We start from the raw sequence: 24,344 nt of genomic DNA on the forward strand, positions 1-24,344 counted from the left end.
TTTTATTAATTTATGTAGTGAGGAAATTGGACTTCAGAGAGGTAAAGTGACTGTTCAGATACATATAGCAACAATGATGTGAAGCTTTAAAGCAAGATCTCCTGTACATGTAAAATATTAGAAATTTGAAGACTTATTTCCAAATTTCATCCAGTATGTCTACCTAAATTCTTCTGCCTTACTAGTGCAATTCTAAATCTGAGTCAGGGAAGAATCATGGGTAAAAATCAGACTTAGGTATTTGTTGACTTAGTATACAGGTCATTCTTGTTGCTCGTTCTGTATCAGTTAACCAGTCTCTGAACACCAACTCTGGTTGTAGTGTAAATTGTCTTGTTGTCTAATTTACAATCCCTGTGAATTCTAACTGGACTTGCGGTTTACATGGCTACTAGTTTGCATTCTTTCCAGAATGTTCTATGTCGGTCTGTCCATGTAACCACTCTGGACCTTATTTTTTGCCACTGAGACACAGACGCTTACCCTCCTCAGGTGTGTTTCCTCAATATCTATTATAGCTGGTATAGATTCCTATATGCCACAGGCACAGTCTCTAACTGGACTATATGAACTCTAGGTGTGCAGGAGCCAGGTCTAACATATTAATCATTCCATCTACCATTGCCTAGGACAGTGCCTGGCACATGGGAAAGCTCAGTAAATACATAAACAGAATGAATGTGTGCTTCCCTGTAGTTATACAGCTAATTAATAGCTCTACTTGAGATCTATGTGTAAGTATGACTAACTCTGAGGAGTTCAGATATTAATAATAGGGCAGCTAAGCTCAGGTTATTGTGCCTGCACAAATGGCAGGCTGAAGGTGGTTAGGACGTCAGGAAATATACAAGAAGTCCTTTTAATTTTCATTTTACTATGTTTTAAAAAAAAAATTAACTTACTCGCACTGATATTTTAATAAGAGTTTTAACCCCCTCCCCACAGGCCCCACTAAAATGATATTATGTATGTTCCTGGACCTCAGTAATCAGTGTCTCAAGAGAATTTACTTCCTTAACTCTAACTTGAAAGCCATTCCTCCATCTATAGTGTCTTCTCTAAAATGCTGAAAGCAGATAATTTTGAGGGACAGCTCTTATAAAGTTATCACACTAAAATCTCACAGAAATAAAAGGAAAAGCTTTGTTTAGGTCCCTGCTCACAAATTCTCTATCATTAATAATCACCACAATTTGCCCTGGCTGGTGTGGCTCAGTGGATTGACCACCAGCGTGCGAACCTAAAGGTTGCTGGTTTGATTCCCAGTCAGGCCACATGTCCGTGTTGCACGCTCGGTCCTCAGTTGAAGGTGTGCAAGAGGCAACAGATCTAGGTTTCTCTCGCACATCAATGCTTCTCTCCCACTCTTTCTTCCTCCCTTTCCCCTCTCTGAAAATAAATAAATAAAACCTTTAAAAAATAATTAGCACAACTAGTATAACCAATGGAAATGAATGAAAAAAAGGCAGGCTTAGTGCCTGGACATGTGAAAATTAGGGATTTAAATGACTGTCAATGCTCTAAAATGGTTCTTAAAATTTTTTAATGCTACTTATATTTGTAGACATTCTGACAATTGGTCCCAGAACTAGTGTTTTACAAATTTTATATACAGGGTCGGGCAAAAGCAGGTTTACAGTTGTGAGTATATGAAACAGAGAATTTATTCTTGTCTTAATATTTATTAATTACTGTATTATTTCCATATGAACAGCTGTAAACTTACTTTTGCCCCACCCTGTATATACAAAAATTTAAGATGATTGTGAGCAAAATCAATAAGATATTCACGCAATCATTCCTATATATTTTAAGATTAATAGTATTTTATGAAACACTTTGAATTTCTTGAAACAGAGGACCTAAATGCTGTTAAAAGCCAAATATTTCTAGTTCTAAGACTCAAAAAGAACTTAAGGGAATTCTGGAAGCCTAAAAGGTGCTCCTTTGACATGAGCTGTGACAGGACTTGTATACTCAGTACTCAGGCCACACTGACTTCCTATGTTCTCTTAAGTTACTTACAGCAAGGTAGTAGCCTAAGTACTATCTCTTTCCCTACCTTCACAAATACTGCATAAAATAAAACAGCAATTACCAACCAATTTAATTTAACATCACTATTTACTGTCATAATAAAAATACAATGCTATGTAGTTTTTAAAACACTATTGCAGATCATAGCTAACTTTTAAAAAGGCACATGACCCTTACTGGATTGAGCTCTGGCCTGTGAACTGAAACGTCACTGGTTTGATTACCAGTCAGGGCACATGCCTGGGTTGTTGGCCAGGTCTCCAGTTGGGGGTGTGTAAGAGGTGACAGATAGATGTACATCTTGTACATTGATGTTTCTCTCCTTCTTTCTCCCTCCCTTCCCCTCTCTCTAAAAATAAGTAAAAATCTTTTTAAAAAAGCATGTATTTTATGTCATTTAAACTGCCTGGGTGATTATATTATAAATAGAAATAATGACATTTATTATTAGCATTTATATATCTTCCATTAAAATAATTTTAACCAAAGATGCTACTAAGACATAACTTAACAGGAACAACTCTTTTTATAATAGTAAAATAACTGGTGAGTTCAAGAAAAACATTTCAACCTAACTTATTTGAATCTAATTAATTTATTGTTGGGTTCTTCTCCCAACTGTTAACAAATATATTTTTGAGGTAACAAAAAAGTAAAAAGAGTTCATCAGGCTGTCCTGCCCAGGCTGGCCTCTCTGTCACATGGACCATGACATAAGTTCCTATCATCTTTCCCAGAAAGATCTGCATGTTACAATTCCTTTTTGCTTTCAACACTGAAGATTTAATGCAATCACAACCAGGTTTCTTTCTTGTATTTGTATTTAAAAGCATTAAAACCCCTTAGAATCATTTTTTTAAGAAGTTCATCAGAGGCTAAGGAAAGTAAAGCTTGAACTTCATACAATTTTGAAGAGCACCTTCTCTCTCCCCGAGGACTGTAAATTGACTGCCATAACAGACAACTCCTTTTCCTCTCCAGTCCAAATTCCCTTAACACAAAGCATCCAATTAAAAAAAAAAAAAAGTATTTGTTTATTTATTTATCTTTAGAGAAAGGGGAAAGGAGGAAGAGGGGGAGAGAAACATCACTGGGTGGTTGCCTCTCACTCACGTCCCCAATTGGAGACCTGACGTGCAATCTAGTCATGTGCCCTGACTGGGAATCGAACCAGCGACACTTGGTTCGCAGGCTGACACTCAATCCACTGAGCCACAGCAGCCAGGGCACAGAGCCTCCAATTTACATGTGCCATCCACAATCTCCTCTGAGTTCTTTACCAACTCAACTGTAGTCATTTGTATGGGGATAAAGGTATTTTTAAAGAAAACAACCAGTAAAGAATAAAATGATAAGTGACTAAGAATTAGTATCAAAATAAGGGAAGAGGCAGGGAGAAATAAAATGAATGAAGAGACAGAAAGAACAGGAAAATAAGAAGGGGGGAAATATAAAAGGAAGAAGAAAGAAAACAGTAGAGCTAGGGGAAGCTGAACAGATGAGGGGGAAAAATCTTTTAGGGAAAGCCATTACTGTGTTTTCTAAATGTTTCTCAGACTTTTTTTCTGAACTTGCATCTTTCAAACATGCCTAAGTAGGTCTCCCTATCTTCTCACATATGTTTAACTATTAGCACCCCTCTCAAAAGGGCACCAAACATCTAAAAGGACTGTGTTCTAAACTTTTGTTTTCCAAGCTGGTTATTGTGTGTTCAGAACATTTGTCTTATTTAAATGGTAGGCTCTAAGATGTTCCTGTGGACTGAGGAAGTGAAGTGCTACACTAAAGGCACCATTGAGACTGGAAAAAAAAAAAAAAGCCAAATAGAAAGTATTTGCAACCTAAATAATGAACAAAAAGTGACTATCCAGAATATTTCACCTAAGTATCCTGAAAGGCTAATGAACATAAAATGCTGAACATCCTTAATCATTACAAAATACAAAGTACTGTAAAGCCACAATGGCATACCATTTCACAATGACCAGATTTGGGGGGTAAGAATTAGTCTGACCAAGTAAGTGTTGGTAAATGTATAGGTCAAAAGGAGTATTCACACACTGCTAGTAAAAGTATACATTGGTACAACCACTTTGAAAAATAATCTGATGCCCTGGGTAGTGTGGTAGAGTGGATTAAGAACGGGTCTGTGAACTGAACAAAGGGTCACCAGTTCGGTTCCCGGTCGGGGAGCATTGTCTGGGTTGCAAGTCAGGTCCCCAGTTGGGGGTGTGCAAGAAGCAACCAACTGATGTTTCTATCATACATTGATTCATTCTCTTCCTCTCTTTCTCCCTCCCGTCCTCTCTCTCTGAAAATAAATTTTAAAAAAATATATATATACTTAAAAAAAGAAAAGAAAAATAATCTGGCATTATCTAGCAAAGAATTGCATAAACTACAACTCAAAATTACTCCCATAGGTAAATAACCCAGAGAAAATTTTGTGCATGTGCACTAGGAGATCAATATAAGACTATTCAACCCTGGCTGCTGTCGCTCAGTGGATTGAGCACCAGCCTGAGAACCAAAGGGTCACTGGTTCAACATGCCTGGGTTGTCGGCCAGGTCCCCAGTTGAGGGCATGTGAGAAGCAACCACACATTGATGTTTTCTCCCTCTCTTTTTCCTTCCTTTCCCCTCTCTCTAAAAAATAAATAAAATCTTTAAAAAATAATATTCAAAGAAGCATTGCCTGTAACAATAACAAAAATCCTGGAAACAATTACAAATGTCTATCACCTGTAGAATGGATGAACTGTAGTATATTCATATAATTGGGTATAATACAACAGTGGACAGAAACACAAAAATAAGTGATAGCTGTACATGGGTTATACAAGACTATAACTAGGATGGTTTTATACTTGTATAAAAATTAAAAAGCAGGCAAAACTAAACATACTTGATGGTACCACATACATATGTGGTAGAAGTATAAAAAAGGATAAGGAATAATTAAAACAGTGGCTATTTCAACTGTGATTGGTGGGGCTGGGAGTCAGCAAACAAGGGACTAATAATGTTCTTGGGTAGCAGCTGCATGAGCGATTGTTTTATCATTACTCTCTAAACTGTCTTTAATGCACATATTCTTTATATCTACAATGTGATCCATAATTTTTAAAAATGACATTACATTGTCTTACATATTTTAAAAAATAAATTTTAAAAAATTTCAGCACACACATGCAAAACTGACATCTGGGAATTCACTAATGTAAGATAGTACCATCTGGTGAAAAATAAGCATGGTGGTGGGATTTGTGAGGTCTAGTCTGCCACTATTAGCCTCTTTTGTTCTAGGTTTCTTTAACTCTTGTCAGACTATACCACTTCGAAAAAACCTCTCCCAGATTTAAGATTCTAGGAACTGATGAAAATATTACGGTGAAAAATTGAAGTATAAAATAAAGAGGTTAAAAAGACAATATTCAATTTACAGTACTGTTGAACTTCCTATAGGATACAAAGCTGATAATGCAAATAAGACAAAAATCTATGCCTAATTTGCCATATATAGTTTCTAGAATGAATTTTATTTTTTCCATGTAAGAATGAGGCTTTCAAGCAAGACTTACTTTGAATTGAACATCCAAACTGAAAGCTACTATTAACGAAAAGTTAGATTTCTTTGTCAGTTGGACTAATATCTAAGACATTCTAAAACATAATACTGACCTAAGTAATTGCATGGCTCAAAATGTTTTCTTTTGAAATTGAATATGCTGTCCTTTGTTTTTATATTAGTACAGTATTTGCGTTTGGGGTAAGGGAATGTCACTTAGTCTACAAAAGAGTTGTATGACTGTCCCTAGCCTTCCCTGGGGTGTGTGTCTGCATCTTGTGATGCAGTCTGTTAGAAGTTACAGACTCTTCTGTTTGTAGAAGAACTTTAACCACTTCTACTAGCCAAGTCAATTCTCCTTACAAACTATATTATTTAGATATATATAGGGCTACTACCTGTCTGACCCATGCAAACTCTACAAGGGCAGGGATTTGGGTTAGCTCTATTGACTGACAGAGCCTTAGTAGCCAGGAACTATGACTAGTACATAATAGCACTCAAAAACATTTGTGGACAAAATGATTTATTCCTACACTGTGAAGAAGCTAATTACATAAATCAATAATACACCCAGCCAGGAACTGTTAGTATTTCCTAAATAACTTCCCTTCACTATAAGAAAATAGCTGTATATCCACTGACTAAAAACACTTTAAAATAGAAAAGACCAATTCAATGTGAATTTTAGTTTATGATAGTATCAAAAAATAGAGTGCTTCAATTTAATGAGCATAAATATTGACTATAACTTAAGCAAGGAGCATTCTTAATTATTTTCCCGGTATTTAAGAGATGATTTATTGTTTGATAACCATATTGCTTACAATAATTTCTTCTGTTAGTTTTAGATAAATGATCTTAATACTGCTAAAGGTTAACATGTCAAATTATAACTCATTTACACCTGAAAATTTGAAATCTGATACTCTTCTAATAACTGTGGCGGTTCTATAACGTGGCCTGAGAGAAAAAATAGGCTTTATGATCAGTAGATGTAAATTCAAATGATAAGTGACTCCAGACAAGGTAAAATGATAATTCTTACCTCTGAGAAAACAAGACTTCACCCATTGATTTTTGGCATATCTTGCTAGGAATTATCAGATTAGGTTTATTAGTTTTTAACCTGAAATTGTAAACCCAGAGTAGTCAACAAGTATTTAAAAATCTCCTTACAGTTACAAGACATTCTTGGTGAAGTTTCATACAAAGGACCAGAATATTATAATTTTCAGAAATTATTGGACTCATAGATGGAGAGCAGGATGACAGCTAGCGGGGAGGTGGGTAGGGGGTGGAGGGACTGAACAAAAAGGAAAAAGGACTCACGGACATGGACAGCAGTGTGGTGATTGCTGGGGGGGGGGGTTGTATAAGGAAACTAAGTGGTAATGGAAAAAATACAATAAAGATTTAAAAGAGGGAAAAAAAGAAATTATTGATTTCAGGGGGTATTTCTGTTAGGTAGGATAGGTAGTAAACTAAGGCAGGGAGGAGGAGGGAGACATGGCTCACCAGTTGACTCAGCAGTCCTGAGCCGGGTCAGTAAGATTCCTGGGCTTTCCAAACATCATGAGCAGTGATAGTGCAGGAAGAGGGGAGCCCTTGAGACTGCGCTGGGAAAGGGAGCCTTTGTAGCAGTTTCACTAAGACAAAGAGCCTTTACTAGATGAGAAACAAAGCCTTTGTAGCCCAGTTGTACATTATTCCCAAGGTTTTAGAAGCGGGAGAAGGAGGAGAAACCTAGGAGCTGACTAAAGTATATAACCCCTGAACCCCAATAGTCAGTGCACTCAGGTTAGCTGAGTGCCCACTTATAGCCTTGGCTCAAGAGTATAGAACAAACTTACTAACAACTGTATTTCCTCCAAATGTGGGGCATTTAGATTAGCTGGGTGCCGGCCTATAGTTTGGTGCTTGTGTGTGTTTCATATATAAACTTGCTATCTCATTTCCACTAGACATGTTGTCTCTCACTTGAATTCATCCCTTGCGTGTAAAACAAGAACTGAGGAGAGGCAGCCCGCTGACTTGAGTCTCCCCAGTAACATTTCCTCCATAATGTAGTTGATTCAAGGAATGAATGCAATGAAGTGCACAATCATCCCATCTTTAGAAATGAAAGGATATTATATACTATATACCTGATGGCAAAAAGTAAAAATTAAAATTTATGTATACAGATTTGAAAACAAAATTGACCTTTAATACTTACTTTGTAACTGTAATAAAACACTTGCTGTAGAATTCAATTTTGCTATTTTCACAAAGACAAGTAATACCCAGTAAGTTCTATCCTGGGCAAGTTCAGGCATATTACTTAATTTCTTCCTTTATAAAATGGTAATAATAAGTGTTAGGGAAGAAAGGAACTTCTTCCCTTTACTCAGGTTGGACTTCTGCACACAGGGAGAGCAGGACTTCACCATAAGCCTTATCTCCCCACCAGGGCATACGCCTATATTTAAAGGAAAAAACAGGTGATTTCTATATTCACTCATTTTATGAGTTTTTCCACAAGGCTGGCTGGTTTGATTTTGGCAGTCAATGGTCTATTTCCAGTCAGGATAGAATAACAAGGACCTGATTTAACCACATACCTTAAACCACACAAAATACACAAACGACTGTTTTCAGACATTAGACAACAGGCGGTGCAGGACAGTGATCCCTGAGGTGGAAATAAACAAATGAGCCCTACAACTGCCCAATCTTACTGCCTAGAGTAAGATTCCAAGCTGAAGTGTAGGGAAGGGGAAGCCAGACAGAGCCCAGCAGTCTCCTTGAACCAAGGACAAAAGAATTAGGGGAACGCGAGTTCCAGGTGGCTAGAGTCGAAAGGCAGAGTACCAGAGAGAAGAGAGCAGCACACAGAAAGAGAAGACTGGAGAAACTGAGAAGTAGTAAAAGAAAAAAAAACAAAAACTTGCAAACCTAGAATTTCTTTAAAAAACAAGCAGAATGATTTTTTTAGACACAGAAAAGTTGAAATAAATTTATCACCAAGAATGTTAAAGGAAGTCCTTTTGTCAGAAGGAAAATAATACCATTTAGAAATCTGGAGCTATACAAAGGACACTGGAAATCATAGACAGGTAAGCAAATATAAAATAAACTATTTTTGGTTTTTAAATTGCTTTTAAATAGAATTGACTATTTAAAGGAATAGCAATGTATCATGTGATTTATAACTGTACATGTAAATGCATGACAACAATAGCATTAAAGGTCAAGAGAGGGTAAAATGAAAGTATATCATTGTAAGGTTCTTTCACCTTTCCACTAAGTGGTATAATATGCATGAAGGTATAATTGCAACAAGTTAAAGATGATTATCACATCCCTTAAAGTAACTAGTAAAAACAAAACAAAAGCCCCCCACAAAACTAATCATAATTAGTAAGTTAACAAATGAGATAAAAATGAAATTAAAAAATTTCATCCAAAATAAAACTGAAAAAGGAACAAAGCCCAGATGGGACAAATAGAAAGCAAATAATAAGATGGTAGATTTAATTCTATCCATATAATAATAACCTTCAATGTGAATGGTCTAATTAAGAGCAGAGATTATCTGAATAGATTAAAAAGCAAGACACAACTACATATAAACTATATGAAACCCACTTTAAATATAAAGACACAAATAGGCTGAAAGTTAAAAGATTGGAAAGATACACCATGCTAACATCTATCAAAAGAAAGCTGGAGTAGCTGTGTTACTATCAGATGAAACAGACTCTGGACAAGAGCAAATGACCTGATGCAAGTAATAACTAGCTATTTCATAATGCTAATGAGGCCAATCCATTAAGAGAGCCTAACAGTCTTAAACATTTGTGCACCTAATAAAATAGCTTCAAAATATATCAAGTAAAAACTGGTAGAACTGTAAGGAGCAACAGATGCATCCTCAATTTATTTGGAGATTTCAACATTCTCCTGTTCAATAATCAATAGAACAAGTAACAGAAAATCAGTAAGAATATAAAACTTGAACAGTACCATTAATTTGACCTAATTGGCATTTACAGAACACTTCACTTAACAAAAGCAGAATACACACATTTACCAAGATAGTCCATATTCTGGGCCATAAAACAGGTCTCAACATCCAAACTGTGTTCTCCAACCACAATGAAATTAAATTAGAAGTCAGTGAGAGAAAGACATCTAGAAAATATCTCAATATTTGGAAACCAAATGACTGCTGTGATTTTAATAGTCATCAGACCATCCCTTTACTCTGAAGTGAGGTTACCAAGCGCTATGGACTAAATTGGGTCCCCCCTAAAATTCATGTTGAAGCCCTAAACCCAAGTGACTGTATTTGGAGATAGGGCTTTTAGGAGGTAATTTGGGTGAAATAAAGTCATACCGTGGTGTCCTAATTCAATAGAATTCATGCTCTTATAGGAAGTGAAAGAGATCCCTCTCCTCTCTCCAGACACGTACACTTGGGAATGAGCACGGAAGCACACAGTAAGAAGCTGTCTGTCTGTGAGCCAGGAAGAGAATCTTCATCAGAAACCATATCTGCTGGCATCCTATTCTTGGCCTTCCCAGCTTCCATAACTGTGAGAAAATGAATTTCTGTTGTTTAAGCCACCCAGTCTATGGCATTTTGCTATGGCAACAGCAAAGCTAAAAGATAGGAATTTGGCTCCATATTTCCTGCCCCTTCTTGAAACTCAAAGGAGGCAGTCTTGCACTTAGCTTCACATTTCTGAATAAGGCATGTTGCAACTTGTGCCTAGAGCCTGGATGTTCTCAATTAATAAAAGAGGGAGTGAAAATACCAGGCATAAATGGGTTTCTAGAAGCCTTGCACTTGGAGGATTATGGAATGCATGCCCAGTTTAATAAAGTGATACTTTATTTCTTATTCTACTATCAATCATGTGTGTACATAATTCCAGTTGGAACCTCAGAAGGAGGAATGGTGAGTAGTACCATAAATCCCTAGCAATTATAATGACTATCCAATCATTCTGCACAATTGTTGTGATAATTAGAAGTGAGGTACGTCAAACACTGAATCATTAAATGAGTCTCAATCAAAAGGGAAAAATAACTTTTGTTCTATGTCATAGCTACTTAATAAAGTCAAGGTGGGGGTAGGGGGAGAAAATTAGAGAAAGAGTAAGGAATGAAGGTAAAATAAAAACAAATAATGATAAATGCATGTAGAATTCACTAAGTTCAACATTATAATCTATTCCCCCTTACTACCCATGCTCCTCCAACCCCAAATTTGAATTTACATTCCTATATTCCTTGTTCGAATTCTATTTAAAATGTAACTTTTTGGCTCTGGCTGGTGTCGCTCAGTGGGTTGAGCACTGGCCTGCCAACTGAAAGACTGCAGGTTCTATTCCCGGTCAGGGCACATGCCTGGGTTGAGGGCCAGGTCTGCAGTTAGGGGCATATGAGAGGCAACTGATTGATGTTTCTCTACCTCTCTTTCTCCCTCCCTTCCCCTCTCTCTAAAAAATAAATAAAATTTTTATAAAATGTGATTATTTTGTATCAAATCTCCATAATGGTTCCCACTCTTTACAATTTAAAGCCCAAAGTTTACTTCTTTTAAAAAATATGTAATTTTAATCCTCACCTGAGGATGTGTTTATTTAGAGAGAGGAAAGGAGAAAGAGAGATGCGAAAACACAAACATCAATCAGTTGCCTCCGTATGTGCTTGGACTCAGGGATCGCCTCTGCAAGGTAGGTATGTGCCCTGACCAGGAATTGAACCCTCAAACTTCAGGTATGTGGGATGATGCTCCAACCATGTGAGCCACCAGGCAAGGGACCAAACTTTTACTTTGTAAGTAACCAGCTTCAAAATAACTTAATAGAGGCATAAGTGAAACTTCCTTTACTGCTTCAGGCAGATATTTCTTAGTATACTATTGGTATTAAACCAAAAAACCAGTGAGTTCCTTGAAGACAGAGGCTAGCTCATTAATTCCTGTATTTATATATTAGAATTTCCTATAAAAAAATCATGTCATTACAAATAAATTTACTGCTTTCCAGTCTTTATGCTTATTTTTTCTTTTAATTACCTTACTGCAATGGCTAGGTATACAATGTGGTATATAAGTAGTTAGATTAAATGCCTTATTTCAGATCTTGGCAAGAAATTGTTCAATATTTTACCACTAAGTATGGGTTGGCCAAAAAGTTCTTTTGTTTTTTTCTGAAAGATGGCTCTAGTAGCGCTAGTTGTCTTTAACTTCATTCGAAACAATTTGTTAGATTATACTGTGACAGCTGTCATAATATCAGCGTGCATTTAAAAAAACAATCAAAATTGGGGGAATTTTTGTGTAGCCATTTTAATATTGAGGATAGAAGAAAACATGCAACATATTTGGCACATTATGCTTTTTATTCCAAGAAAGGTAAAAATGCAACTGAAATGCAAAAAAAGATTTGTGCAGTGTATAGAAAAGTTGTTGCAACTGATCAAACATGTCAAACATGGTTTGAGAAATTTTGTGTTGGAGATTTCTTGCTGGATGATGCTCCTCAGCCAGGCAGACCAGTTGAAGTTGAAAGAGGTCAAATCGAGACATTAATTGAGAATAATCAACATTATTCCACATGGGAGATAGGTTACATACTCATTATCCATATCAACAAAATTATTGGTGAAAATCAAAAACGTGTCTTTGATAGGTAAACAGTGCTCGCCTCCTCACACAACCACATCAAAATTACAATGAAACAATAGAACCACCATCACTCAGAACCATCACATATCGAGTTGAATGGAAGTCTGACAACTAGAATTAAAGAAACCACATCCATCCAGACTGGTACGAGGGCCAGAGATGCGGAACAAGCTGGTCCCGTGTCCATGCCTGGTGGATAAAAATTGGGAGGGATATCTCAGGAATGAGGAGTCCCAGCCCCACATCAGGCCCCCAAGCCCAGGGTTCCAGTGCCAGAAAGATAAATCTCCATAACTTCTGGCTGCAAAAACCAGGGGGGTTTAGTCAGTGAAGGAAACTTCTGGAGTCCCAAGCAGTTCTTCTTAAAGAACCCACACATGGACTTAATTCAGACTCACTCCCTCTGTGCTCCAGCACTGTGGTAGCAGCTTGAAAGGTTATCAGTGCCATACAGGAAGGAACTGGGAGTGCTCAGCATCAAGATGAGAGTGGGGGGACAGCTTTCTCCCAGAGAGAAGGATGGCAGAGGTCATTGTCCCCTTACTGAACCCTCCCCCTATACAGCCACAGAGCTGCAGTGCCATATCAAATTCCATCAACCTAGTTAACACTGTTTGCCCTGCCCTGGGGATCCCCAGAGACTCCTTCCCATCCAAGCTGTTAACAGGGACTTTTCCATATGAATGGCTGGTCTTGGCTTATGCTTCACAACTTCCTAAATCCTCCCAAGCAAGCAATAGCTGGGCTCAGTGAGCCCCCAACCCCAGTACCTTTAGCTAAGTGGCCCCAGGCCCAGCACAAGCAACAGCCAGCCTAGATTCACAGTTTGCCTTTGCCTAGGACTCTCCAAACCCAGCACAAGGAGCAGCCATCTCAGATTGCTTTTTAGCTCAGGTAGGGTGGCCCCAGGCAAAACACAGGCTGGGACTGGCCTTGGCCTGCACCACCCAGGAAACCCCAGAGCCTACAACCCAGTGCACAAGCTACAGACTATGTCGGAGCACCACCACCCTGCCCCTGCATGGCTGATCCTCCACAGAGGGTGGAGGTAGGTGGTCAGTGGTTACAGCCAGTCCTTGTAGCTGACTGGCCTGGGTAAATCCCTCCCATTGATCTGCCAACAGCAACCAAGGCTCAACTACAAGAGGAAGGTGTTCTCAGCCCACATGAAAGGTACACATCAAGTACACAGCTTGGGTAGTAGGGGAGGCTGTGCCACTGGACCCTACAGGACACGTACTACATTAGGTCACACTACCAAGACAGGGAGTCATAGCAGCTCTACCTAATTAATACATAGAAACAAACACAAGGAGCCTGCCAAAATGAGGAGACAAAGAAAAATGGTCCAAATGAAAGAACAGATCAAAACTCCATAAAAAGAACTAAATGAGATGGAGATAAGCAAGTCATCAGATGCAGAGCTCAAAACACTGGTTTATAAAGGTGCTCAAGGAACTCAGTGAAGACCTCAACAGCATAAAAAAGATCCAGTCAAATAAAGAATACACTAATCAAAATAAAGAACAATTTACAGAGACACAACAGTAGAGTGAATGAAGCTGAGAATAAAATCAATGATTTGGAACATAGGAAGCAAAAAACAACCAATCAGCACCACAAGAAGAAAATATAATCCAGAAAAAAATAGAATCCAAAAGAAAATGAGGGTAGTGTAAGCAGCTTCTGGGACAAATTTAAGCATTCCAACATTCACATCACAGGGGTGCTAGAAGGAGAAGAGAAAGAGCAAGAAATTAGAAATTTATTTGAAGAAATAATGAAAGAATGCTCTGGCTGGTGTGGCTCAGTGGATTGAGTGCTGGCCTGTGAAACAGGCCACTGGTTTGGTTCCCAGACAGAGCACATGCCTGGGTTGTAGGCCAGGTCCCTGGTTGGGGGTGTGCAAGAGGCAATGCTTCTTTAACAAAATATTTCCACCTAATTAGGCAAATCACGTAGATACAATTCAGGATAGCTGATATTTCCTTAAAAAAAAAAAAAAAGAAACGATAATGAAAGAAAACTTCCCTAATTTGGTGAAGGAAAAAGACATGCAATTCCAGGAAGCATAGAAAGTCCCAAACAAAATGGATGCAAAGAGGCCCATTCCAAGACACATCATAATTAAAACGCCAAAGGTTAAAGATAAAGGGAGGATCTTAAAAGCAGCAAGAGAAAAAAAATTAGTTACCTACAGGGGAGTTCCCATATGACTATCAGCTGATTTCTCAAAAGAAACTTTGCAGGCTAGGAGAGGGATTGGCAAGAAATTTTCGAAGTCATGAAAAGCAGGGACCTACAGCCAAGGTTGCTCTACCCAGCAAAGCAATCATTTAGAATCGAAGAGCAGATAAAGAGCTTCCCAGACAAGAAAAAAAACTAAAGGAGTTCATCACCACCAAATTGTTATTATATGATATGTTAAAGGGACTTATTTAAGCAAAAGAAGGAGATCAAAACTATGAATAATAAAATGGCAATTAATACATATCTATCAACAATTGACTCGAAAAGTCAAACTAAGCAAACAAGAACAGAGATAGAATCATGAATACAGAGAGCGTTTTGATGGTTGTCAGATGGGAGGAGTGTAAGAGGAATGTGTGAAGAGGTGAGGGGATTAAGAAGTACAAATAGGTAGTTACAGAACAGCCACGGGGATGTAAAGAACAGTATAAGAAATGGAGTAGCCAAAGACTTCCATGCATGACCCATGGATGTGAACAATGGTGGGGGGATTGTTTGAGGGAGTGGGGATGCTCGGTGGAGGAGGGCAAAGAGGGAAAAATTGGGACAGCTGTAATAGCATAATCCATAAAATATAATTAAAAAAAGAAGAAAGAAAAGTGTGTAGTTTATTTTACAGAAAAAACTAAATGGACTTCTTTTCAACATAATATATTAGGTAGAAATTTTTCATTGATGTGGATTTATAAGGTTATTTTGATTTGATAAATAAGAATATAAAAGAAATTCCTCTAGGAAATGCCATATTTTACTTACTGTGGAATGTGCCACAGAAATTTTTAAAAACCAGAAAACCTCTGGTAAGAGCTGCTATACATTCAATGTACATTATTTATTTTTAGTTAAAAATTGCCATGTTAAAAAATATTTACCTCCTATAAAACTGTAGGAAAAAAAATCCTGTTCACCAATAGTAAACCTGAATGTAAACTATGAACCTTTGATAATGATGTGTCAACAGAGATTCGCTGCCTGTGAGAGATGTACCACTGTGATATAAGATGAATAGCGGGGGGGGGGGGGGGGGCATCCTTGGGGGTGGGCAATATATGACAACTCGTTCTTTTTGCTTAGTTTTGCTGTGAACCTGGAACTTTCTTTAAAAAATTAAGTTTATTAATTTAAAATGTTATCTCCTATAAAATGCAAGAAAAATATATTTTTTACTTTTTGCAGGTTAAAAAATTAATAATGAAAATAATCTTTCCCTATGCTAAGATTATACTCAATAAGTTTCCCTCAAAAAGCATGAATTATAAAGAAAAACAACAATTATAGAAGAAAATTTCATAGGCAAAAAAGAAAAGTATCAAAGCTCAGGTGAGTCTTTACTGTCTCAGAACTTTAAAAAATGGCCTACTGTACAAACCTGAATTAACAAAGTTTATGTTTTATATTAGTATTTTAATGACTGATAAGTATAAATACATTAGTAACTCAAAGAAGAGGAAAATGCTATTTCTGTAACATTGTTATTAGATTTGTATTATGAGCCTAAAATTGTTAAGTTACTGTGGGAAGCACAATTCTTACAATAACTGACATTTTCCAAGTCTACTGACAATAACCTTGTTTTGATATAACCTCTACTGCTGTGTTTCTTGGACAAAATTCCCCAGGGCCAGACTATTGAATATATACATTACATTCTATATTTTGAGAACATGCCAAGAATAAAAGTCCTAAATGAGCAGTACAGAATATTATATAATGATGGCTTTCAGCATTCTATAAATACAGTAGTCTCAGAAATACCACTTTAATGCCAGTCATATTTCTGTTTATAAAGGGGCTTGTCCATAGAAACTAGTTGGAAAACTATTGATTTCCTTCATTCACACTGAAGAAAAGACTGCTAGGCACAGCTCTCAGGTCTGTGGTTGTGGATCCATCCTGCTGTTTTAATATTAACAATCATAATGTTATAGTAACAGCTGAAACTTCTTAAACTCTTAGTATGTGCCAGATACTGTAACGAATATTTATTGTATTTAATGTTCACAACAATACTAATAATATATCATGTTTTTATATATGAAATGATCATCTCATGTACAATTAATATTATTAATTCATCAAATCTAAGATGCGATCAATTTTAAGGCATATGACTTTTATCTTTCACTGAAAAAGAAAAAAAATTTTCCAGTTAAACTAGTGTTTTATCAAGTGTAAGAAAAATAAATCTGATTTCAAAGATTTAAAATGTAGAAAATGTATGCATTAAAATCAACCAAATACGGTAACCCTAAAATAATCAGTTTTATCACACACTGATTTAAATGCAATATATCTTAACAGACCTGAAAACAAAGTGAGCTAACTAATTAAATGCTTTTCAGCCTCTTTTGAAAAGAACTCCAGACTTAAGGGATGAAATAATTTATCCAACAAACTTCTTAATTGAAGGGAGAAAAAAGAGCTAGCTATAGCTGCAGGTTCTCATACAACTGCATTCATACTTCAGGCTTGCATATTTCTATATCAAAGTAAAAATAATTTCGTCACAGTATATATTTAATGATTTGTTAAAGTAAATCAATGTTGTACTAATGGGATTAAATAAAATTGGATATTTATAGTTACATAGTTAAGATCGTGGTTAACAGACAATTTGAATCCTGGCTCTACTGCTATTAACCATGTAGCCCAAGGAAACCTATTTAGTTTCTCTAAACTCTTCTTTCCTGAAAAAATGGAGGCAATATCTATCTCATAGTATCACTAATTCCATGAGGTAACAGTATGTTGTGTTAAATATAGTGTCTGGCATACAGTGAGTACTATTACAAAATATATAATTCTACTTTTCCTTAATAAGACAAAATGTCTTGGTAGAAATTTTCAATAGTTCTAGAACCTTGTGGTTTCGAATCCTAGCTGGCCTTTCAACAGACAGGAGAGCTTTAAAAACAAACAACAAAAATAATGACAAAACATAAAACTCAGGGATCCAAGATGGAGTGTTGTATTCCTCTAAAAGCTCCCTAGGTAATTCTAAAGTGCAAGCAAGACTGAGAACCACAGCTCTGTTGGAATCTTAAAGCCAAGTAATGAGGAAAAAATGAGCATATTAGGCAGGGGGTGTGGGCCATATAGAGAAAGCAGTGGTGATATTAGCAAAGCAAGAAACTCACTTTAACATATGTAACTGAAATATGTAACATATTTAACTGAAATTGTGTTTTCAGGTTCAGCCTTGAATATGCATATATCCACTCACCTATAATATGTAGCTGAGGTAGAAGTAGTTCTCAAACTGGGGTCTGTGGACATTCTGGGGGATCTGACAGCTCTCTCTCCAAATTCAGTGTGGGATTTATTTTCAATAAAAGTCTCAAAAAATCAGCACAAAACTATTGTGGACCATCTGGGTGGCCAATAATAATCCAGAATTGCTTTATAATTTCAGTGTTATATGCATATTTACAATTATGATTTATAGTTATAGTTTTTCTAGTGCTTCAAAGGTATGACTTTTAATACGTCTGGACTAATTTATAGTAACAAAAACAGAGATGTTGTCTTTGTGTTGTGTGCAAAATGTCACTGTGGCCTGGGGTGCCCAAATGGTTGACAGGGGTTTAAACAACAAGCAAATATCAAGCCATTGTTTCCTAGGCATGTTCATCTCAATTATGTTGTCTCTGGTGAAAGAGTAAAGAAGTATCAGAAAATGTCTGCACAGGTTATGTAACCTTCCCAAGGATACAGAAAAAATCTCTAGAATTAACAAGTCTTAGTCCCATTTCCATGCTTAGTTCCCTATTCAACACTACCTCTGCTGAGTCAAATGCAGATCTCATTACCAATTATCCTGAGGTTTTGGGTTTTTTTAAGTTTTTGTTGTTGTTGTTTTTAACAACTGAAATAGAATTGGCCAAGTTGAAGTTTCTATATCTTAAAGATTTAGGAATGGTTTAACCCTAAATGTCATTACTATATTTGATTATAATTTGAAATCATTGAAAATATTTTACTCAGTGTTTAAAAACAAAGAAATGTTTACTTTTCTAAAATTTTTCTATTTTCAATAAAAAATTTTAAATGATTAAACCACTAAATGTGGTGTTTAAGCTTTTTATTATTACTAATATGAACTAACATAGACAACTACCAAGATATATTAAGTAAAATTTTAAAAGATGTAAAACATTGCATATAAAAATGCATAACACATGCAGTTATATACACTGATAGTAATTTTTACAGAAAAAACCTCCACAAAGAAACACATACCAAACTGCAAGGTACAGTTATCTTTAGAGCTGTGGGATAGCATTATGGGGAGTCATTTACATTCCATGTCTAAGGTTGCCCAATTTAGCAAATAATACTACAGGGTGCCCAATTAAGTTGGACTTCAGAATAGAACATACTTATACTAAAAAATTACTCATTCATCTGAAATTCAAGTTTAACTGGGCATCTTGTATTTTATTTTAAAAAATGGCAAAGCAAACCTATATGTCTAATGTCTGAATTTAGACATTTATAATGTTGCATATGGGTTTGCTATGTTACATATGTCTATACAGCAACAACAAAAATCCCTCTGATGTAAAGGTGATTAAGCTTTGTTTCAAATACTATGTACTACACTTCTGTCATTTTTTAAATCAATATTTTCAAAACTTGGAAGGTGGGGATGAAAACAAAAACACGTATGAGATACATGTGCCTTTAACAGCTTTTAAATTCACAGATAAATACAAAAATACTAGAGGAGGATTATCAAGTCTTTATTTTGTTATATAATTTATAAAAGACTGCTGAAATAAAATTGAGAGCTCCTGAAACAACTAATTACATATAAAACTTTAAGTCCTCTATCTTACATAAGCTTTTAAAGACAAAACAGATTATTTACTAAATTGAGTATATATAGTGACTGAGGGGAGACTCTACACCAATAGTTCTCAAATTTTCATTTGTGTAAGTATTGTGATAGATAGAAAAATAACCTCCTCTCCCCCAAAGATGTCCATGTCCCAATCTCTGGAACCTGTAAACATGTAACTTTACCTTCAAAAGGAATTTTGCAGATGTGGCTAAATTTACAGATTGGAGACGGGTTTTTACATGGATTAGCCTGGTGGACCCAAAATGAAAACAAATCCTTATAAACATAAATGTGTTGTTTTATGTCAAAAAGTTGTGGTAATTTGTTATAGCAGCAACAGGATCCTAATTCAATAATTATTTCAGAAGCTTGTAGAAAATGTACATTTCCCAGTTTCTACTCCTACAGATTCTGACTCAGGTAATCTGCATGTGCCTCAGATGCAAGTGAGCTCTGAACTACACTTGGAGAAATATCACTGTAGATAGCACATTAAATACTTCACAGGTAAAGAGTCATATCTAAAGTAAAATTTTAATGGAGAAAACTAGCAGAATATTCAATATGTATTTATTTGACCTATGGAATAATGAGAAGCTTCTTAACTTGCAAATTAATAGGAAAATATTGGTAGATTAAAATGTATCAAATCTAAATACTACTGAAAAATAAAGATAGAAGCAGAAATAATTCTATAAATATAGTTAACAAATTGTTATCATTTCTATTAAATTAGTCTATATGTTATTTTAAATAAACTTGCTATTTCAAAAGTTAAATAAAAAGAATGAAGTTATTCACATAAGGTGAAATAAAAAGAGTAAGCACATAGAGAGGAATATTTAATCTCTAGAGAGGATGTTTAATCAAAGACATAAAAATTAAAACCATATTGAAAATCCATGATATAGCTACTATAATAGAAAAGTTTAAAAAAATTGTTTTAATTGCCTATGGCAAAATGGTTTGAGTGATGTTATGTTAGCATGATATAATATCCTACATCCATTAAAAAAATTGTTTTAATTAGAAAAATGCATGATAAATTCAATTAAGCTACATAGCAATACTCAATTTTATATTCCTTATAATTTTTTTCAATAATGCAACATAAAAATGATCTGTATCAATGACAACATAAAAAATTAAAATAAGCTTATTAAAGTTTGTTTGCTCACTAAGGTTTTCTAAAATAAGTTGGCTAAAACTCCTTGCCGAAGTGTCTTCATTTCAAAAAAGAAAAGGCATTCAATAACCAAAAAATTGTAAGGCATGATCTCAAAGAACGGTCTCTTTGAGAAAGGCTGCCATCTTTGCCACGGACAAATGAAAAGCTGGTGTCAGACCATCACGGGTCTGAGGTCCAGCCTTTGGTAACCTCCACCATAAGGTACTAAACTGAAAGCTGTTTGACTTCAGCCTCTGTGTGAGTAGCAACCAAGAGTCAAACTACATTTCTATGGAGTCCTTTCCCTCCCTCCCCACTACTCCTACCTCAATTAGCCTAAGAAGCTAATCTATCATTTGAAGGAGCAACGATGGGCAGGGTAGAGACCATGTTCCACAGAAGTGGAAAACTGCCAATTCTAAAAAAGGGGGCAATGGACCAGAAGCCTATGAGAATGATAGCTTGCCAAAAAGAAAATGAGATGATATAATAGCACTGAGAAAGAATACCCATGGGTTCCTCCAGTGGCAGACAATGCCATACTTGTAACCATTTGTTTGTTCAAGTGCATTCATTCATTACCCTCTGCACAAATGGGGGAGATCAATTATTGAGGACGGAAAACTACAGTTTAATTGTAAATGGCTGCTGGAAAGATATCACCTTGCTATAAGATTGATGAAAACAGAAACAATACTTCTTGCTCCCTATTTTTTTCCTCAAAGGCAGTTTCATATTGTTCTATTTCCCCAACAAAATGGTACTCTGCCAAAGGCAGTATCCTTTGATAAAGATAATGATCAAGCAGTGGGATTTAATGCTTTTAATTAATGTTTTATTGGATGACGCTGTGGTCATTATCAACTTTAGTCAGCCAAGTATAGAATATTTTCTAGAACCAGATTAAACTGGTTTTAGTTCAGCCAATTCACAAATGCAACTACAGTCAATTGAGTATAGTTATTATGATTAAGCAATTATTTATTGTTGCATTATTCTAAAACCATCATTTAGAAAATAAATGTGCCAATCTGCTTTCATAATAAATAAGACTCACCTGTAAGATGAAAGTGTGTGAAACTGGATGGCCCTTCCAATTTAAATATGTGATTCTATGTGTGCCAATTCGGGGATTTATAAAATCATAACACCCCATTTATTGTTAGTACCACTCTCACCACAAGCACAGACCAACCTGGGTATATCTAGCTTACAACAAACTAAAAATAACCACAAAGGTGCTGACCAGAGTATAAAACTTGTCCCACCACAGCTTTTTGCTTTTCTGTGACTCAAAATGTTAGAATCATCTATGCCTCTTATCTTTCTCTTGTCCCCAATAAGCCATTAATGGTTAAAGTTTGACTGCTTCTATGAACAACTTCAAATACCTGATCCCTCACCACTCTCTGTTGGGCCAGAGCACAGGATACACAAATGGCAGTGATGAGAGAAAAGGTGACTTAAAGAGGTAGATAGGGTCCTTTTCGCCTCATCTCTTAGTTCTCGCCCTTATGCATCCAATGGTCCAGCCAAACTGATCTGCTTATTGTCTCTGAAAGCCACCTCAAGATGTGGCTCTGCAGTATCCCACCAAATCACTAGAATTCCTCCTGCTGCCAGCACGCCCCTGCTGGCAGGCCACCTGGACCCACTTCAGTTGTTGTCCTCCTTCTCTCCAGTTATGCCAGTATTTTTAAAGGCACACCATGGAAAACTTTGCAGCAAGGAGTTTACTTAGCATTTTGCGTATGAAGAGAGCACTTCAACTCTCTTAATACTCTTACTGCTTTCCTGGTCTTCGCTAATATAGCAATGATTCCCTAAAATTAAAGCTAGTGTCTAAAAAATCACTTCAACTAACTTAAAAAATTTCATTTTAAAGATTTATATCACTCCCTTGATTCAAGCCTTTTTTAAACATTACATAGTAGTGTGTGTGTTTCTAATCCTCTCCTGAGGACATTTTTTCATTGCTTTTAGAGAAAGAAAGGGAGATGGGAAGAGAGAAAGAGAAACATCATGCAAGAGAGAAGTATCAACAGGTTGCCACTGCTACATACCTGGACGGGGGAAATCAAACCCGCAACCTAGGTATGTGCCCTGACCAGAAGTGGAACCCATGATCTTTCAGTTAAGGGATGATGCTCCAACCAGCTGAGCCACACCAGCCAGGGTCCTTTGGTAAAGTAGTTTTAACATTTACTTAATGAAGGCCCTGTATTTCTATTAAGTTCATTCAAAATTAGATTTGTTTGTTGCTCTTGTGCAAGGGAATTTTTTCATTATATTTTCTAACAGAATTTCTACTTTTGTGGAATTAAAATTTTAATTTTGCCACTTGACTAAAGGTCTACAGATTTTAAAAAATAGGGTATGAAATAATGAGATGACCCCTATTTCAGGGTAAACATATAATTCTTAAGGTCTTATCCCAGCTCATCTATGAAGCCCCATTACACTTTTCCATGACTTTTTTAAAAAAGATTTCATTTATATATATTTTTTATTTTTAGAGAGAAGGGAAAAAGGAAGAGAAGGAGAGAAACATCGATGTGCAAGAGAAATATTGATTGGCCTCCTCTTGCATGTCTCCAGCTGGGGACCTGGCCCACAGCCGAAGCATGTTGCTCTGACTGGGAATTGAACCAGCAACCTTTCAGTTCACAGGCCGACACTCAATCCACTGAGCCGCACCAGCCAGGGTATACTATTCCATGGCTCTTTATTACTCTCAGAAGAGCTAATTGCAACTTATGTTCTTCCTTTCTAGAACTCAGCACAAATAAAATTAAGTCAGTATTTACTAGCATTTTTCCTCTAACCCATTAAGTTCCATGAGAACAAGTTGATCCTGTTGCCCAGCACAGGGCTTGGCATAAGCTAGCACTCAAACACATGATGAAATAATGAATGGTCAATATTCCATTACATGTGGTTTTCTTCCTATTTCAGCTTATTTCTGTTTAAAGTGATAAAACCTTGCTGTTACCCTTTCCAGATAATTACCCCTTTATTCTCTTGGATTTGATATTTTAATTGCCAACTGTTCCTATATTTTTTCAAATTTAAAAAGTCAAAGCTGGCAATAAAATTCTAAAAATGTACCACCTAATATAATGCACTAAAGCTAATTTCCTGAACTTTCTTTGCCTCCTAAAACAGGTCTTAGTTTAAGTCAAGAGGGGTCTAGTTCCCACCCTCTCTTTGTACTGAAATAGTTTTGTGAATTGTTTTTAATGGCCTGTATCAATATAATTCTCCTAAATGGGACAAGGAAACATTTGTTCTTAAAATAATGAATGATATTGCATTAGGTAGTCACCAAATCTCTAGGCACAGGGCAAAAACATTTCAGTTGTCAAAAATAAATAGAGCACTTTTTGAGTTCCAATTTCCAAATTCATTATTGGAATTTCTAGGCCTCCACAGTCTTTTAAGGGACTATAAAGAAAATTCATCGCAGCAACCTACTGAGTGCACATGTGATGAGTTGGGGGCAACTCAAGCTCTAAAAGGAGAGCTAAAATTTAAAGACTGATTAAAAGATAAGAGTGGGAAAGAGAACCATCTATATGTCAAAGACGGCCAGTGAAGTTCAGTTCTTCTCCAGAGGTGAAGGGAGAACAAGCTGCCTTTGAGTTAAAGACAGATTTATGGAAAGGATATAGATAACCCTAATTCATGGTGATGTGATAAATGATAATAGGGAAAGATCGCGGTGCTATGGGAATGCTCAGGCAGAAACTCAATCTCGGACATCAGAGAAAGCTCCGAGAGGACTTGATATTTAAAA

General features: G+C 36.2%; 1 protein-coding gene across 7 annotated transcripts in view; it reads right to left on the reverse strand.

Moving 5' to 3' along the window:
- Positions 1-24,344, reverse strand: part of ATOSA (atos homolog A) — a 102,631-nt gene that overhangs the window by 39,030 nt on the left and 39,257 nt on the right. The gene's annotated exons all lie outside the window — the stretch shown is intronic.

The sequence above is a fragment of the Furipterus horrens genome, unplaced genomic scaffold (genome assembly GCF_987537825.1).
Source record: "Furipterus horrens unplaced genomic scaffold, mFurHor1.1.pri manual_scaffold_3, whole genome shotgun sequence".
Taxonomy (NCBI): Eukaryota; Metazoa; Chordata; class Mammalia; order Chiroptera; family Furipteridae; genus Furipterus; species Furipterus horrens.